We start from the raw sequence: 18,487 nt of genomic DNA on the forward strand, positions 1-18,487 counted from the left end.
GGATTGCCTTCACACATCACAAGTCAGTAGGTCTATAGAGTTTGTTTACCTCCTTCCCATGGGGTGGTGTATAGTGAGAAGCGAAGCTCTGCAGGTGAGCTTAACCTCCTGATATCTCTGCTTCCAGACATCGCAGTCAGCCCTATCTGCTAATGTCTAACTAGCTACTTCACATGACCAGCAAGCAGGACTGGGACACTGAGAAGAGACAAGGTTATTCTTTGGCTTAGGAATAACCTTGCTGAGAAAATGTGAAAGAGTTTAGGGAATCTGTGCAAAGACCATGGAGAGTGATGGAAAGAGTGAGAGCTTTTGAGGCAGGCTTACACGAGTTCAAAGTATTGGTCCTGATATTTACAAGCCATATGACACTGCCTAAGAATAAACTTGGTGTTCATTTTCTCATCATTAAAATCACCTGACATAAAAGATTTTTTTGAAAATAAAATAACCATATATTTATGATACTTACATATCATATATGAACAGTGACTGTTATTTACTAAAAGTTTACTTTTATGTTAAGTAAAAGTACATTTACCAAAAGTTACTTTTCTTTTAAGATTATTATGAAGATCAAGTAACTATATATTTTATATTACAGCAGACTAATATTTACCAAAAGTTACTTTTCTTCCTTCGCTAAGATTTATGATTCATGCTACAAATGAACACCAGTTTTTCTATTTTTCATTTTGGCAGTTTGGGGGCTCAGAAAATGATAACTCCATGATGACATTCTGAGCTGGAGAAACATCTCAGCCTCAATGTCTCTCTGACCTTCCACAGTCCCCTTTGCTTTCCATCTGCTTTCTCTCCCGAAGCCTAGAAAGAGACTGTCCAAAAAGATTTTCCATCTATCTAAAGACTGTATCTACCAAAAATTAACATAACTGTCCCTAGTCCTCCTATTGAAATGAAATTAACATAGAATGACTAAGTTTATAACACAAGGGAAGAGACTGAAAATCAAATACCACACCCAGAACACACCTAGAGGAACTTTTCATTGGGTCAGTTTTTTCTGTGTCAACTTATTTTCCAGTGAGAATCATTTACTATTCCTTTGCCTACACCCCTTAGTTCCTTCTCTCTTTTGAAGAAGACATTTAAGCCCAAATCATCTAGACACTCCTTTGAGATTTATATTTCATATGCTCCTGTATACAGGTTTGCATTAATAAATTTGTCTTTTATTCTGGTAATCTAGCTATTGTGAATTGGTAGCAACAGATTCAAATATTAAATAATTAAAGGAAAAGGATGAACTTCCCAAGAGTGGAAAATGGATCATAAAAGAATGAATATATGTACATGTCTCCTTCATTATATAAACTAGACAAATGTGTTGGACTATTCTTTATATTTCCTGACATTACCATGATATCTTTTATATTTGATCAAGATCATTTCCTTAATTATTAGGTTTTTCAGTATTCTCTTTGCACCAAATGTCAAGGATAATTTATATTGGCCACCTTGCTGTATTATTAAGATCAATAACACATAAAATATCAGAGCTGCAACCTTTAGTTGCTTTAGTACATTCTCAGATTGCTTTCAGAAAAGGCTTATCTTCTTCACCTCTAGCAAAGAGATGCTAAGGCACAAATGTGAAATGTTTAGAAGAAAAAGTCGTATGTTGTTAGAATCCCGTATTGAATTTCAACGCCCACTGTAGTGCTTCCTATCTGTTAGGTGTTGATGCTTCATTGAATTACAAATAATAGAACTGACATACTCTTGTTCATTTGTATCAAGCACACTAAGGGTTTTGTTATTATCATATTGCAGAAGAGTCTTCACAGTGTAGAAATCACCTATTCATTTGATGTTTGAAGAGGACCACTTGAAACAACCCCTAATTTAAAACTCTGTCGCTTCTTGTCACCACCATACCTCGCACATCCCTTCTCCTCAGCCTTGGGTTTTGGCAGGAAGTGAGTGATATGGAGCGAGGGGGAGGCTCACAGATGCTCCTGCAGCTCAGCCTTCATACTGTGTCTTCCCAGATTAGTATTTGTGCTCTGCTAGTCCCTTTGTGCTTTCATGTTTTTAAAAGCATTTTCCCAAGAACATTTCTAAGTTTTATAACTAGTTTTAAACAAAAACATCTTTTGCCTTAAACCTCTAGTTCATGTCTTTCTTTTAAAAATAAAGTGAAATAAAGCTGATGATAATGATCAAAAGGAACTGTTTAAAATGTTTGCTGTGTTTTATCCAATTATGCAGATAATATTCTCCATGCACAAAATGTCCCATTTGCCTTGAAAACATCCCCTTCCCTCCAGCAGCTATGGTTCCTGTTTTTGTGTTGTACACTAAAAATCATTCTAGAGAACAGGCTGGGAGGTGATCTCCGAATGCTGGAGAGCATTTTAGTTGTTGCCAATACACTTGTTGGCTCACATTTGTACTTGTCATACCTTTATTAGTAATTTATATGTGCACTTTTTTTGCGGTACTGGGAATGTGGGGATAGAACCCAGGTGGGTTGTACCTCTGAGCTACACCACCAGTCCTATTTTTATTCTTTTTATTTTTTGAAACAGGGTCTCATGAGTTGCAAAGGGTCTTACTGAGTAGCTGAGGCTGTCAGAGAACCGTGATCCTCCAGTCTCCGCCTTTCAAATGCTGGGATTACAAGTGTGTGCCACCATGCCCGGTTTATATCCTCTGTAGCCAGATGTGGTGGTACATGCCTTTAATCCCAGCTAATCAGGAGGCTGAGGCAGGAGGATTGCAAGTTGGGGGCCAATCTCAGCAATGAGTAAAACCCTGTCTCAAAAGAAAAAAAGAAAGGGCTGGGTATGTAGCTCAGTGGTAGAGTGTCCCTGGATTGAATCAGCAGTACTGCAATCAAACCAAACAAAAAACTGCTCTGTGTACCTTTTTGTAATGGCATCTGCTTCAAAATACTGCAGCCTATTGATTATCATTTATAATTAGACCCCATTTCTTTGTCAGATGTCAACACATAAAGATGTAAATGCATTAAGAAACTTGATAATAAGCAATGAAAACTTTTATCTTTAAATCATTAGCTATGAGCTAGCCTATTTTAAGAGCATAGGATCGTTTATGGAGTATTGATAAAATAATTGTATGTCTACAAGTTTAACATCTGCCAAGATGAACCTCAAGAGATACTTTATAATTTTTAGTCATGCCATCTGGCCTCTTACACTGGTTCTGAACCTTCACTCAGTCCCAGTAGAGTTGTGACTTGTGATATGATCCCATTTGTAACCCTGATGTCTATATGTTGTGGCAAGGAATTGGGTAGTATCTAAAGCTGAGACTCACAGTTTAGTTGATTGGACCAATCATTTAACAAGATTTTTGTGTTTATGATGAACTAGGCATGGTTCCAGACACTCTGGAGAACACAGTGAATGAATAGGGTATGCACTGTCATGGAGCTTATGATCTAGTACAAGGGATAGGCAATACAAAAATAAATGCTGTATTTAATTTCAAGTGGTGATAAATATTATGAAAAAATGATAAAGCAGGGTCAAAGAAAAAAGATTAATTATGGACAAGGTTCAGTTTAGATAGAATATGTAGTGATACAATATTTTATGAAAACATGGTTTCTTAAAAAAACCTGATATATCCAATATAAATACTAGACACAGAAATTATTGACTGAGTGAAAAAATACTACTTCATATGCAGTTTCCAGAAAGTATTGTTCTAGAAAGCTTGCTATGGGTTTTGATTAAAAGATGTAAGAGCTTTTAGTTAGTTTCAGGAGAACAGAGTAGTAGTGATGGCAGTGGGTATTTTGTAAAGCAAATCGACCAATATGGAGTCTTCTTAAGCAAAAGGTGTCACTAGAATAGAAAAGTGTTAATTCAGCTTCTGTAGCCCAGGACTGAGACAGCAAGTGATGTAACTAGCAGTGACAGTGATTGTCCCACATGTCCTTGAGTTCTATGACATCTGACATTGTGTGTATGATCATAAAGAAAAAGAAAAATATAGATACATAGAACATTCTTCAAATATATAAATCAAGGCTCTTCCATTGAATGGGGTAGCAATAAATAAGTTTAGAAATGAGTAGGTCTCAAAGCATTAGTCCTTTATTACTGAAAAATGTATTTTTGGAAAAAGGTTCCAGGTATTGTCCTTAAAGGCATTTTGTACATGTGTCCTGAGCAACTTGGAAACATGAATATTGAATTCAAAATTTCTCATAACTTATTATTTCACTATTCTAAGATGAGTTTTGATTATATGAGAAACAAAGCCTCCAAAAAGAGGAAGAAGCATTGAAATAGAGGTTCAAGACATAAGGCAGATAAAATCTTTTGAGGAAATTCTTAATCTTTTGCCATCTAGTGATTTAAAAGTACAGAGGAAACCAGGTGCAGTGGCGTATACCTGTGCTTGGGAGGCCCATACAGGAGAATCTCAGGTTCAATGCTAGCCTCATCAATTTAGTGATACCATATTTTATTTTTCCTACGGTGGATGCTAAGGGTCTTGTTTGAGGCAGAGTACTACTGAATTTAGTCACCAGTACAAATGAAAAAGATAAAAAAGAAAAAAGAAAAAAGGAAAGAGTGCAGAGATAGTATAATTGCAAGAATGAGCAAAAAATTCATATTTTGTTAATTTTGAGGTCAAATTTTCTTTTTTAACTTTTTTATATTTATCAATAACGCATTCACTAATAGTAAAAGCTTTATACTTACTGAACAAATTAAACAACATTTCTGTACACACACACACACACAGAAAGAGACACCACAGAAATATAACAAATGAAGCCTGAATCTTTCCTGCTCAATGTTTACTTATTCTTATACATTTCACGTGTATGAAATTGTCAGCATTTCACCAATTTCTTCTCTTTTGTAATGCTTCACTCCAGTAGTAACTGAGAGTACTACAACTTACTAAAAGAAACCTTTATCCATAAAAGAGCTTTTCTATTGAATGAATCAGAAGATAAAACCAAGACACTTTTTAAATATATCTCTATCATTTTTTTCTCAGCTTGTTGCTCTAGACCTTGAGTTTAAACTAGATCAGAATCAATCAACTCAATTCAGAAACAAAATGAAAGACTTCTCAGAAGAAAGTGAGAACACAAGAAAATATATACTTTTAAATCGCCCATCGTTCTGTGTATCTCAGATGGAATTTATCCCTGCCTTGCATGGAGTCAGGGCAGGTGGTGAAACACTTGAAAGGCAGATGGTCAGGTCAAGCCACCATCATTCTCACATAAATTGCAAGGTAGGGTGAGACAAGATAGTAAAACACAGAGAAAATATAAGTGACTATTTCATAAAAATAAAATAACATCTACCTTTCATTTTTATGTACAATATAATGCTGGTTGACAGAAAATATCAACCATTCTCAGAAAAGAAGTCAATTTATAATTTTGTAACTCAGAGAAATATTATAAAAGAAGAATGGAAACTTCTCGAGATAGTAGAGACTGATTTCTCCTTTCTTTTGAAACACTAATAGAGTTACAATCATATAGGTGCACGGTGAATTCCTTAGGAAAGAGTTATTTGATTACTTTTGGGGAAATAATATTTACCAAAATGATAAAACCATAGATCCTCAAGCTTAGTGTTTTGTTGTTGCTCAAAAACGTGATACCCCTATCTGGGCATGGTGGTGCTGGACACAGAAAAGAAGGGCTTCCCAAGTGCCATGCTCTGGCATGCGGAGTACTTTGGATTGAAAGATGCAGGAAGGAACTCAGAAACAAAGCCTCTTCCTTACCTCTTTCTCTTTTCCATTTCCCTCTCTTTCACAAGGCAGATGATAGGCAGAAGAATTCATTCTCTACAAGGTGTTTCATACAAAATAGAATCCATTTCTCTCAAAGAAATCATAAAACGAGAAATATTACTGCAACTTTCCCCTGCCATTTTATGTAGAAACTGGCCATGAAGAAATTCTCTGATTACGTAGTCTGATAGTAGATCATAAGACCCTCATCTCAGAAGGGGTGCCACTCTGTATTCAGGAGGAAGGAATGCTCACAGACAGGTCAAGAATTTCAATAGGCCTTACTGGGTTTCCCTTCTGTCTCTTACAATTCTCTCAAAAACTCAGAGTAAGTAAATTTATTTTCCTTCTCTCTTGTTAACCTGTTTTTTGCTATAGGAGTGTTGGCTGTAACCTTTAAGAAGGGGTGAAGAAAAATATAACTTTCTACCCCTACAATTCTTAACAACTACTATTATTTCTAATGGAGAAAAAGTAACAGCCCAGAAATGTGTTGAGTGTGCTCTGAAGTAGTAAAGCTAAGCTGAGTGTTGTGGTGCATGATTGTAATTTCAGTACTTAAGAGGCTGAAGCAGGAAGATCACAAGTTTGCGCCAGCCTCAGCTACTTAATGAGGCCCTCCACAACTTAGTGAGACCCTGTTTCAAAAGAAAGAATAAAAAGTAAATTTGGAGTGTAGCTTGGAGGTGGAATGCCCCTGGGTTCAGTACCCAGTTTTTATATAAATAAACAAATAAATAAATAGAAGAATTAAAGCTTCTCCTAACATAGAACATGATTATGAAATAAAAGGAATTGAAATAAAAGGAATTAAATGTTTTCCTAGGAGACCAAATCTAACCACTTCCTCCATATACTGGTAAGGGTTTAAGAGTAAAGGATTAACAATTCCTGCATGCATGCTGTGTCTGGACCATCAGTTAACAACAGTTATCATGCTTTTGGTAAGCACAAAGACAAAGGAAGAACACTGGCTTAGAAGAAAGGGAATTTAATGGAAACATCTATTACCATTAACTAAGGTAGAACAGAACTCATCTAGCTTCTCCATCTACTAATTTCTGACTGGTCATCTTTATTTTTTTTTTCTCTTTTGTTAATCTCATTTTCACAGGCACTCTGAAAATATTGGCTATTGATTTTACAGTTGTCATAAGTTGATAAATGCTCAAAGTTTCTGCCTGAGAATAACCTTTTACAATAAAATAATAAAAAGATTGAAACCTACTAAAAGTGAATACTGATGGCTGTGAATGTTTGTTCCTGTTGCACATATTTGTGCCATGTTGCTATGTCTTATTCATCGTTGAAGCAACATAACACATACTCCACGTGTTCATGAACTTCAGTGATATGCCACTATGTGCCAAGTACTGGACTCGAGGCTGGGATACAAAGATATAGCTGTCTGATGGGGTGTGTCTATACAGCGCCTAAGGAGATTTGGCCTGAGCGGCCTACGGCCTAAGGCAAAACTTTAAGTAAAGTGATTCAGCAGAAAAGGGGCAAAGATGGCGCCTGGAGGAAGCTAGGAAGGCGTGGTTTCCCCATTCATTATGGGTGGGGAGACTGAGCGGTTTTTCCTTTTCTACCTTTAAAGGAGCTTTCCGCACATATGAATGGCTCATGTACTGGCCTGGGATTGGCTGTAAACTACGTGCTAGTGATCTTTATCCCGGATAGGCTAGGCTATTTCTCATGGAAATTTCCCTCGTGGCTTGGTGCTATATAAAGGACTGCTTGGAGAGAAATATAAGAGATCTTGCTTGACTTGACTCCCGGCTCATGGGTTTGTGTTCGAGTCGTCGGTACTCATCATCTCCGAAAGCCCCGCCAGCTGTCGGGCTGGATTCCTGACAGCTGTCTCATTATAATCTCAAGTAATTTTACTCTTCAGGAAAAGTAGTCAAGACCTAGATGATGGCAACATTTTTATAAATGTTATACTACAGGCTTGTAAAAAATAATGTAGGAACAGAGAAGCAAGAAGTATGTTTTTAAGGAGAAGGTATTATCTAAGTTGAATCTTAGATTCAGACTGGATTTAGCTTGGGTGAGGAGGGTTTTCTAAGTCAAACTGTGAGTCCAAGGTCTGGGTGAGCCAAGGTAATGCCACTTTCTTCTAGTTCATCTCAGAGTTCTGCCCAGTAGACACTTACTCTCATAAATTGTAGTTGAAGAAAGACATAAACATACAATGATGGTAAAGTTACATTGACATTGCTAAAATATGTGGGTAAAACAGGATAACTATTATAGAGCCAATGTAATACCTTCTTAGAGAAATATTAATTTTTCTTCCCTTAGCATGACTATGTTTTTTTTTTTTTTGTCATTGTCTTTGCTCTCTTTTCCTTTTTTATGTCTCTTTGAAAATAACTACAATGTAGTTTTTTTTTTTTTTACATCCAGGAATGAAAAAAAATTATAGCAGTAACAAAGAGGGTGAAATGAGAGAGAAGTAATTCAGAAATAGTAAGTAATTTAAAATTTTACTACTGATTCACAAAACATATTTTCAAGACTTCAATAGTAGTAGACATGCCAGGTGTGCTGGCGCATGCTTGTAATCCTAGCATTTGGGAGGCTGTAACAGGAGGATTGCGGTTCACAGACAGCCTCAGCTACTTAGTGAGGCCCTTTGCAAATCAGTGAGATCCTGTTTCAAAATAAAGAATAAAAAAATGGGATGGGGGTGTAGTTTGGAGGTACAATTCCTCTGGATTCCATCCCCGGTACTGCAAAAAAAAAAAAAAAAAAGTAGTAAACAGTAGTTCTATAATTAGTTTATGCGAACTGAAGGGAAGGTCTAAGGAATGATAAATGCATTTTATTGTTTATATAAAACACATTCTTCAAACCAAAATTAAGTACCATAAGTACCATTACTTATGAGGCTGGTTGAATTTTTAAATATCACATTATCTAGTAAACTTTACAGGGACAGGCAAATATTGTTAATAATAATAAATACTACTGAGCATTGCAAAGGTAGTTTCTTAAAGGAAACCTCTGAAATCAGTCTAAGAATGGAAAATATTTCACAAAAAATGTTAAATATTTCTTTTGTTTTGGTAAGAATTAAACTGTATCCTCTGTGTTTTGGTTTAAAAATTTAAAAAATTTTGCCCTTATTTAAATAGAACTAGCTATGTCTTAATTATATACACTGTGTACAATAGTAGTATAAAAGAACTGATCCAATGATGACCACCCTTCCCTAGGTGGAAATAGGGTAAACAGGAACTAGAGAGACTTAGAAGATGTTTATCAGTAGTTTATGCTATTTTAAATAGACACATGTCTCTTTCCTCATTATCTAATAAATGCTTTGTGTTGTTAAGGGATCGATTTGATTGGATCATATAAGTGCTCTGGGGATAGTGTTTAGTAAAAACTTATTTCTTTTTATCCCAAGAAGCTTTCAGATATCAGTGCATAATGAGCCCAGGCAGCTTCATGGATAGACTAGCAACTCCATGGATATTTTATCTAATCTCCACCATAATTCCACTAGGTAGGTACTTTTATTATTCCCATCTTATACATAGTAAATTGAAACTTATAGTTAAGTAAATTATGAACAGAAAGTCAACTAGTGGTAGAATAGGGATCTAAATATAGTTTTGCTTTTAAATTCTAAATTCAATGGTCTTAAATATTATCTTATATTTTAAAGTACAGGGCTGGGAATGTGGCTCAGGGGTAAAGGGCTTGGCTGTGATTCATGAAGCCCTTGGTTTGACTTCCAGTACCACACACAAACGTACAGATACCACACACATTTTTATTGTTTGAATTCTAGTAGCATCAATTTTGTTATGGAAAAAAATGGTTAAAGTGGATCCATATCAGGAGCTGCATGAGTATTTGTTCTCTCATGTAACTCTGTGGAAGTCATAACTCTTTCCATCCATAATGAACTAAATGCTGGCATTCCTGCTAATGTTGTTTGATTCCTATAAATCTACATTTCTCAACTGGGTTCCAGAAAAATCTGTAATTAGTTGGGCCTGCAAGAAATCTAATACTTTGCCTGTGACTTTCAGGAAAGGATGAGTACACACAGTATAAAAACTTACTAAATTAAATTTGCAAAATAAACTCATCATTTCTACTTGTCTCTGTTGTGCATAAAGCACAAGGAATGCTCATGCTACTGCTCTCCGAGGACTTTTTATACAGTGTGACAGGTTGAAGAACTGCGCTAGGAAGGAGTCTGGAAGAGCAGAGACTGGTTGTACAAGTCACCTCTTGTCTCACCTAGTTAATATCAGCAGAGTCTAAGGAGGCCCGACACCTGTATATGATTCAGGGAATTAGGATAAAAGAGATTCTTCCATGATCTGACTTTGGTTTGCACTCTCCAGTGTACCTTGCTCTTGCAAATCTATTTTTCATTTTCACCACCTGAGAAAAGGAGCGTGCTGCTTTAACTAGAGGCAATAAAACATGGAGGTAGAATCAATAAGTCATAAATTAGCGATTCAAAGATTCCTTAAATGTAAGCTAGATGGGATTTCTATTTAGGTCATGACATTATTAGAAGCGGTCAGTGATTGTGTTCATAGATTTAGTTGTCACCGTTCATGTTATGAAAAATAAACATATCCATTAAAAGAGTTACCCTGGTAAGCCTTGCAAATCCACCTCTTCTAACAGAGACTGCAATTTTGTCTTTGAGATACAGAACTTAAGTAAAATTACTACTCTTTGTTACAGGTAGTATATGGCTGCCTGCCAAATGGTTCTAACTCATTGAATAGCATCTGAGAGAGACTAGGAAGAGCTAAAAAGCACGGATGATACATGAAAGAAATCAAATGACTGAGGCAGAACTCTAGGAGAGGAAAGCCATTAGCAGGAATATTATTAAGCATTTAGACGGCAGTTTGCTTATAAAATACTTTATAATCAGTTTCTATTTGATTCTTACAGGCTTTCCCCAGCAATGTCAATTCTGTGATATTGTTCTCTCTGACACTTAGGCTGAATATTTTCACTCTAATATATGGAAGGATCTTGCTGATATCAACCTGCCTTTAAGAGAGATGCTTCTAAGGACTAAAAGGTCACACTAAAGAAGTTAGACATTATCTCTCAACTTGTGAGACCCAAGTTGATTATTTTAAAATTTTTCCTTTCTTTATTAGAGAATTATATGCTTGTATGTTCCCCATTTTTGAAGTTAATGAAATAAAGCTCATAGCTTTCCCATTTTCCAGATTAGTACTATTAATGAATTAATAAAATTAATGTATGTTTCAGATTGAGATAGGGACTTAGGTTTAATTTAGTTTCATTTGTGGAGTTTCTTTCTAGTTGTTAGCATCAAATTCCCACATCTAATTGTATTCATGTGTTTCGATCATATGATAACCAAAACAAGATTCCTTATATTCTATTTTAAAAGGTACACCAAACCAAGCATGGTGGCACATGCCTGTAATCCCAGTACTTGGGAGGCTGAGAGAGGAGGACCACAATTCCCAACCATTCTCAGTAACACAGTAAGGCAAGGCTCTGTGAATTTACTGAGACCATGTTTCAAAATAAAAATAAAATAGGGTTGGTAATGTAGTACAAAGTTATAATGTACCTGGGTTAAATCCCCAGTAACACACACACACACACACACACACACACACACACACATATACACACACACAAACACTTACACTACTTAACCATTATGATATATATACAAATTTGGGCAATCCCTTTCTATAAATGAGTCAGTAATAACTCATAAGTAATTAGAAACTCTACAGATAAGCATTTTGTGTGTGTGTGTGTGTGTGTGTGGTACTGGGGGTGGAAGCCAGGGGCTTTTCTACTTCTGGGCTTTACTCCCAGACCTATTTTATACTTTATTTGGAAACAGGGTCTCACTAAGTTGCTGAGAGCCTCACTAAGTAGCTGAGGCTGGCTTTGAACCTATACAATCCTCCTGTCACCGCCTCCCAAGCTCTGGGATTACAAACATGCACCACCATGCCCGGCTCAATTAAGCATTTTAAGTGATATGTTCAACAAAATTCTCATAGGTTAACTCTAGTTTTTGTGGATCTTTCTATTGTTTAACTTACATGTTCAATATTAAGTGGTCCATTATCAGGCATAAACTATAGTCAACTTGCTAAATTCTACCTACCACCAGTTTATTTATTGTTATGGTTTAGATTTAGAATGTCTCACTTGACCTCACATAGAGAAAGCATGCATGTAGGTGGTGGGGTTGGTTGCTAAGGATGGGTCTCTAGCTGTGTGACCTTGGGGACTATATATGTTTCCACTCCCCCCTGTCCACTCTCTGGTTCCAAACTTCGATCTTCATGATGTGAGAGAAGAGCCCCTGTGCTCTGTCTCTTGCTGCTATACCCTGAGCTTCACGAATGTAAACGGTCTAACATGGACTGAACCCCTGAAATCTCCAAAACTGTGAGCAAATAATCTTCCTTCTTCTAAGTGCAGTGGTCACATATTTAAATTACAGTGGTGAGAATGCCAAATGAAAAAAAAATGCAGAATTAATAGAGCAGAGCTACCTCATTCACTCATATATTGGTTATATTTATGTGTTGCTTTCATGCTACAACTGCAGAGGTGATTATTTTTGACACAGACTGCATAGTCTAAAAGCGTAAGACAGTTTAGTAACTGGATTTTTACAAATAAATAAATAAAGCTGGCTGACCTCTATATGTTTCAATATGGCAGATAAATATATACATATATAAATATACAGGGAGCCATGCAACTATCATTTATTGAACTTATAATAGATGCCAGGCAGAATGTTTAATGTCTTGTACAAATTCAGATTAAAATTCAAGATTAAGGAAATAGCCTATCAAAAGTTTCTCATCTTCAAACTTTTTATTCATATGTTTCTCAGCAACCTAGAAAGTTGCCAACAATCCAACATAGAAAGTAGAGAAGTATTAACTCAGTAGAGATGGATTCAATTCCATTTCATTCCATTTCAATTACACATGGGAAGCTGCCCTTTGCATTTGCACATAAGCCAAACTAAAGTATTTAAAGTGAGACATATGTATTACTCTTCTCGGAATTCATTTATCAACCAAGTTATAGCAATCAAAGAGGATTAAGGGAGGAAAATTCTTTTACTGTATGCAATGTACCAAATCAAAGCAAAGGATAGCAATATTATAATTCCATGGTTCTAAAATTATGTAGATTCCAAATAGTTTTTAAAATGTCTCATGGATATGCTATATGTTTCACAAGTAGCACATTGAGAGTGCCTCTGAACTGCTAAAGAAAATTTAAAAGGTTCAGAGTTCAATAAAACAGAATTAAGTGTTCTAGGAAGATGATTTTGATCCTCCCTTAGTAAGTTTGTCCTAATTTGGTAGAAACACAAAAATTCAGCATTTTCTTACATTTTTAGCTTTGTGTTTCTGATTTTTTAAAAATAATTTAACCCCTAAACTGGACCACTAATGAATACTATTTTAAAATAGATAACTTGCAAATAATGCTCCAAGACCATAATTCAGTTGTGGTTTTGACTGTAGCAAATGTGCTCATGAGTAATCTATAGATTTATTCACAAGCAAGAGACAGTTTTTCTCGACTTCAAAACTATTTATGAAGCACTATGGAAAATACAAAATCTTATAAATAAATTTCTTCTAAGTCACACTCAATGAGAAAAAAAAGTGCTAGTTTTTAAAACTGGCAAATTATTACATGAACTATATACATTTATATAAAAATTTGCTGTAAAACTTTTTGTCCTTTCATTTGCATTAGTCACGCTTGTTATTCTATGGACCTAGATTGGCAATATAGGAGGGCATGTATTCATTTTGTGTTTTATCAGATTTTTCTCCTAACTCAATTTTCTTTTAGGTTTGGTCTCACAGAGATAGTAACGATAGCTGTATGCAACCAACTAGAAATGAGATGTGAGAACAGTAGGATGGGTTCTTTTCTTTCTATAAAATGTCATCTGTGGATATTCAGTGGTGAAAGTATGCTCAATCAGTTATAACAATAGCAGTCTTCTTCCATGCAAATAAAAATTAAGAAAAAAACAAATCAAAACAGCAACAACAACAAGAACAACAACAACAACAACAACAACAACAACAACAACAACAAAACAATAGCCACGAAAAAGATTAGAATTTTAAGGGTGTTTACTCAAACACCTTTGTCCTCTCCTTTTTCATTTTTCTTTAGTGTATAGATCTTATCCTCTACCATTTTATATAATTCATTAATTTGTTATGCTTCCTATTCACCTTCTCATCGGTAAAATTAGTAAAAATCTTAAGGTAAAACTTTGCCTTCTTCCTTTCTACCAGAGTTATGTCTTCCCTAAATCCTAAGATAGGGCTAAGAAGAGGTAGGAGCTAACATTTGGTCCACATTCGACTTCCTAAATACTGACCTCCTGATATGACTTTTCTTTGCCCAGACAGAATTAACACAGAGGCCCAGTGTGGGCTAGCTAGAGCCTTTAAATCTGCATGCCATCTGCTATGATCATTTTAGACTCGTGTTCTGTCAACATCAGAAAAGTTTTCCTTATTCACTCAGAAGGTTTACCTTAAATTTAGCATTTTTTTCTGTTAGAGAAACTTACAAATTCTTTCTCACTTCAAGTCTTATTTTGGTCTTCAGAAGAGACACGTTCCTCTGTTATCCCTCACTGCAAAATTCTGTCAGGTGAAATGACTCAATGTATGAGGACTTCTCTTGCAGACTGGACATAAGGATTTTTAATTTTTTTTTTTCCAAAAGAGAACACATTTGTTTCATACTGAATGGTTGGCCCCGACTTTTCACCCCTCTTACAAAACGTATTTTCACCATGGTCTTACCATAGGCAGAAGTATTTCCCTGCTCTTTGACTAAAGCTTAAAATACAACTTGCTTTAGTCAATGGAACATTGTTAGGAGAGCATATTGTGTTCTATAATGATATAATGAAGGATAAAAATCATATGATTATCTCAATATACACAGAAGAAACACTTGACAAAAATTTAACATCCTTTCATGATAAAAACTCAACAAATTAGATATAGAGAGTACTTCAACATAAAAAGGGTTTATATAATGAGCCCACAGTTACATGCCAGCTAAAATTATACTCAACTGTGAAAACTTAAAAGTTTTTTCAATAAGATTAAGATTAAGACAAAGATACTGGTTTAGTCTATTACTGTAACTAAAATAACAAAGCAGAGCACTTTAAAAGGAAAAGAGATTAATTTAGTACACAGTTACAGAGGTCCACAAGCTTGGGATGGTCATTGTTTTTGGCAAAGACCTCATGTTGGATAGCATCACATGGTGGGAGCCCATGTAAGAGAGAAAGAGGTCATGTGATGAGAAGGGAAGCTGAGAGAGTGAAATCATTTGATAACAATGTGCTCTCATGGGAACTAATCCACTCGTCTGCACCACTTTTCTTACCATGATCCGTATGTATGTATTTGCATTCTAACTCTTGACATGTTAGCAAAAATATTATGATATTTTACATTAATACAGACATGTACAAATTGGAATCATAGACACCATCTTATATCATTTTTTCTGTTGTGTGTTTAATACTTCTAAAATAAGTCTTATCTTTATAATAGGCTTTTGCATACACTATACCAATTATATTTGTTTTGCACCTCATTCTTTATATTAATTGCCATCTCATCTCAGTGTATTGCCATAAAAATAGACATTCCTAGGAAATATAATTTCATAGAATTGACTTAATTATTGAGTCCAATTACATAGTTTTAGACCATTTACATTGTTTTCAATATTTATGTCTATTAATGATTCATTTTTGCTTCTCATTAATATCTTTGGAAAAACTTTGAAAGGAGCTAACAAACTTTTGTGTTACCAACCTCTTGGTATTCTGTCTTATATTATAAAAAGACAAATAGCTTTTTAAAATATATTGCATTTTATAAGTAAACTTAGACTAAAAAGACTGAATATTACAAGATTCTTTTAGCTACACAAACACATAAAGAGGATGTGGAATATACATTTTTATAAGACTACAAATTAAAATTATAGTGCTATTAGCTTATAATAAATCTTTTTAATTTCTCTGACCATCAGGTTTAACGGAGTTATTTTCTTATTTGATTAACAGATTACAATTTTTATATTTTTATATATTTATAATGTATAGCATATATATATGTATGCATATATATATGTATATGTATATGTATATGTATATGTATATGTATATATATGTGTGTGTGTGTGTATATATATATATATTTGTGGTACTGGGGTTCCTGGTAAACCTTCTACCTCCGGGATACACTCCCAGACCTATTTTATATTTTTTTAAATTTGGAAACACAGTCTCATAAGCCAGCGAGGCTGGCTTCAACCTGCACGATCCTCCTGTCTCTGCCTCCTAAGCGCAGGGATTACAAGCATGAGAAACCATGCCTGGCTATAGCACAATATTTTAAACTATGTTTACATTGTAGAATGGAACCATCAGGCTATTAATTTTTGTATCATATTCCATACTTACTATTTTTGGTGATGAGAACATTTAAAAATCTATTCCCTTAGAAGTTTTCAAGAATATAACACTTTTTTTTTTTTTTTTTTGGTGGTACTGGGGGTAGAACCCAGAGGCTTTCTACTTCTGGGCTATACTCCCAGACCCATTTTCTATTTTATTGGAAACAGGTTTCTAAGTTGCTGAAAGCTTCACTAAGTAGCTGAGGCTGGCTTTGAACCCGCGCAATCCTCCTGTCTCAGCCTCCCAAGCACGAGGATTACAAACGTGTGCCAACACGCCCAGCTATAACACATTATTATAAACTATAGTTACCATGTTGTACAACAGATCAATCAAACTTATTCATCCTAACTAAAATTTTATATCCTTTGACCAGCATATCCCCCAAAACTTCCTTAATCTATTTCTACTGGTAACCACCATTCTACTTCCTTGACATGAGTTCAACTGTTTTAGGTTCCACTTACAAGGCAGATCATGTCTTATTTGTTTTTTGGTACCTGATTTTTGTTACTTATGTCCTCCAGGCTTATTTATGTTATTTTATATTTATTTATTTATTTATTTTATTTAATGGGTCTGGGGATGGAACCCAGTGACATTTAACCTCTGGGCTACACCTCCTGCCATGTTTTTCATTCTTTATTTTGAAACAGGGTCTCACTAAGTTGTGGAGGGCCTCACTAAGTAGCTGAGGCTGTCCTCAAACCACGATCCTCTGGTCTTAGCCTCCCGAATGCTGGGCTTACAAGCATGTGCCACCACACCCGGATCATTTGTGTTAATTTAAATGACAGAATTTTCTTTCTTTTTAAGGCTAAATAGTATTCCTCTGTGTGTGTGTGTGTGTGTGTGTGTGTGTGTGTGTGTGTGTTTGTAAAACATTGTCTTTTCTCTTTTATCAGTTGACACTTAGGTTGATTCTATTTCTTGGCTATTGTGAAAAACTCTTCAATGAACAAAAAGTGTAGATGTTTCTTTGAGATACTGATTTCATTTTCTTTGGGTAAATATACCCGGAATTAAGACTGATTGATCATCTCATGGTCCCAGGTTTAATTTTTTTTTTGTTTCGGTACTGGGGGTGGAACCCAGGGGCATTCTACCTCCGAGCCCTATTTTTTATTTACTTTAAACAGTGTTTCACTGAGTTGCGAAGGGCTTCACTAAGTAGCTGAGTCTGTCTGTGAACTGCGATCCTCTTGTCTCAGCCTCCCAAAATCTGAGATTACAAGAGTGCCCCGCTAGGCCCGTCTCCCAGCTTTAATTTTTTGATGAAGCTAAACACTGTTTTCCATGATGGCTAAACTGATTTATACTCCCTACGGTAAAAAAAAAAAAAATTAACTATTGAGGTGCATCCAGCAGCCCAACAATTCTTCCTTGCCAGACACTTGCTAATATTGCTCAATACAGGCCATTAGAAGAAGAAGACAGGTGGTTGGAGAGAGAAGTACTTGCTTCTTCTAGGTGTTCACTGCTCCTCTGAAGAAAGTCATGGTTCTAATTTCATTTTTTCCCCACATTCTTAGGAAAAGTTTCATTGCATGTCTTTGGAGATATCAGTAATGATCTGGTAGCATCCTCTCTTTGCTCCAGCAGCTTTTCTCCTTTGGGTTGTTAAGGTACCAGGGTCTTTGGCTCCTACAAGATAAGAACCATCACTTCTTCAGCCCAATTTACTAGTGGTCTGATGACTTTTCTACTTCCTTACACTTTAAGACTACTGTCTCAGAGTTAGATGATGTTTCCTTTGATTGTTCCATCTCTCTATAGGACCTTAAGCAATTCTTACCTTAGATTTTCTCTATTAAACTAACTAGTGTGGTTTCCCCTTGAAGGCTGGACCTGATGAGAGGGTGCTAAGTGAGGTGTGAATTACCTCCAAGACAAAGCCTTTGGCCTGTTTTCTTCCCTCCCGTCCCCAGCTGTGGCTTGTCATGGAAATGCTTGCCTATGTGTTATTATGGGAGATTTCCCTGGTCCCATAGTCTGACTACTAGGCATCCATTTTACATCATTTGTACCCACTACATTTTGGGTGCATATTAACTTAGCCATATTAAGTGGCTCATTTGCACTATTCTCCTCATCAGATGCCGAGATCTAATTGTAACGCTTTCTGAATTCTTTAAATTGTCTTCCTCCCCCATGTTGTCATTATTCGGCTCATTTCTCTCC

This window comes from Muscardinus avellanarius (genome assembly GCF_963383645.1).
Source record: "Muscardinus avellanarius genome assembly, chromosome: 5".
Taxonomy (NCBI): domain Eukaryota; kingdom Metazoa; phylum Chordata; class Mammalia; order Rodentia; family Gliridae; genus Muscardinus; species Muscardinus avellanarius.